The sequence below is a fragment of the Anoplophora glabripennis genome, unplaced genomic scaffold (assembly GCF_000390285.2).
Source record: "Anoplophora glabripennis isolate ALB-LARVAE unplaced genomic scaffold, Agla_2.0 scaffold5363, whole genome shotgun sequence".
Classification (NCBI taxonomy): Eukaryota; Metazoa; Arthropoda; class Insecta; order Coleoptera; family Cerambycidae; genus Anoplophora; species Anoplophora glabripennis.
Window position 1 is genome coordinate 3,098 of NW_019421477.1, and position 1,866 is coordinate 4,963.

General features: G+C 31.1%; 1 long non-coding RNA gene across 1 annotated transcript; it reads left to right on the forward strand.

Moving 5' to 3' along the window:
- Positions 1–10: 10 nt before the first annotated feature.
- On the forward strand, positions 11–607 carry LOC111692947. Its single transcript, XR_002763310.1, has 2 exons — positions 11–264; positions 414–607. It is a non-coding gene; the product is annotated as an uncharacterized LOC111692947 (long non-coding RNA).
- The last annotated feature ends 1,259 nt before the right edge of the window (positions 608–1,866 follow it).

Consider the following 1,866-nt stretch of genomic DNA (forward strand, 5'->3'; position numbering starts at 1 on the left):
TTCATGTTTATATTTACTATTCCCCGTGTTGTGATTGGTTCATTTAAGTTTCGCGCCACTTTTACGCTCAAATTTTGACATTTTCCAGAAAATTCGAGTTCGCCATTGTTGTGTTTCGTAGTGTAATCTAATGTTTTTGCGTTTTTAATGATTTCGTGCTTGTTAGTAAGATTTTTTCCAGTGAAAAAAGTGTTGAACAATGCCGAAGAAGTGCTATATTTGCAATATGTACCAAATGAAACAAAATCAACGATCGTTCCATAAGTAACAATAATCATAGACGTAGCAATAAAACAAGCTGTTGGGGTTAAATTTAAATATTTCGCTTTGACAAAATTTAAGTGCCAAAAAGCATTAGTAAATCAGATAAACCAAGGCGTAAAACATTTAATAGATTTTTTTATATGTTACAGATTTCCGAAAAATCTTCTAATTAGAAGACAGTGGTTTAGAAGCTTAGGAATTCCATATACAGAAACAATATCTGTATATACCTATATATGCTCTGACCACTTTTGTAATAAAATGCAGGATAATATTCTTAGGATAAAGCATAAGTTAACAAAAAATATTTTATTTCATAATCAATAAATTTCTATTTGAGTAATATGGTTGTCTTTTTTCATTCATAACATTCATTCGATAGAGACAACCTAAAAAATAAACCAATTGACAGCTTTATTAGGGACAAACTTTAACTCCAGTAATATAGCCGTAACACGCAATGTAAAAATCTACATGTAATTCTATATAAAATATATATTTAAACCTGTTCTAATTTTTAGTTTTTTATATAAATTCACACATATGTGTTTGTGATAGGAAGGGTTAATGGACCGACTCTATAAAAATGAATTATAATTTTAAAATATGGTCAATCTTTTAGTTTCCTATATACAAATTTTATAAATTCTATGTAAGAGTTGATACCAAATTTTACACCGTGTCATAAGCTATTAAAATTAAAACTAGGATATACCTACCCAAATGGAATTTAAATACTTTGTTTTGTTAAAATCTCGTGAAAATCATATTAATTAACAGCTTAAGAGTATGATGAAATGTATCATTCCTTTTGTATATAAATGAGAGTAAAATTGTGTCAGTAGATCATCTCAACCGTATTCCAGGAAGAAGTAAATGTAGGGGACTGTGGAGTTCATAAGTAATAAAATAGGTTGAAGAAAAGTTAAATAATCTCATAGATACCTTAAGAAATAAAACACGCTTTCTTAACATACCTATTACACCATATTTTCCCTAGTTTATCTGCGGAAAATAAAATTTACAATTATAATTATTAAACTTGTTATTTTAGTTGCAATCAGCCCCTATAAAATGATACGCCACTGCCCATGAGGGAATGTAAACACAACTTCCTCACCCTTCCGATGAACTATTTTGGCTTCAAGCCACATAGGTATAAATTATGTATCTAGGTCTTTTCTTGATCTGTGGTCATATCCATCAAAATAAATAAATAGCTTTTTCGGTTGTGGCAGTGTCGATATAGTAGTTGTCAACATTCAAAATTCGTTCGAGTATATAATTTGGGCAATATCGATTCTTTTTTATCTTGATAATCACGACATGACTGCCGTCGGTTGTCAAGAGTGATGTTCAACGTTGAATTTGGAATTCCCACTTCCAAAAACCCTCGAAATTACTATCTCGGCATTCAATCTGTAACCATCAAGAAGCATTTCTGATATCAGATTCGGAATCGGCGATGTCAAAAACTTCTTTACCTGCAACATTATCCAAGATCTCGTGTCGCTTCGTCAATATGACACCGTTTTGGCAGCTGACAACTGTCAAATTGTATTTTTGACCTCAGATTCGTAATCAGCGACCCCGAAAACGTAA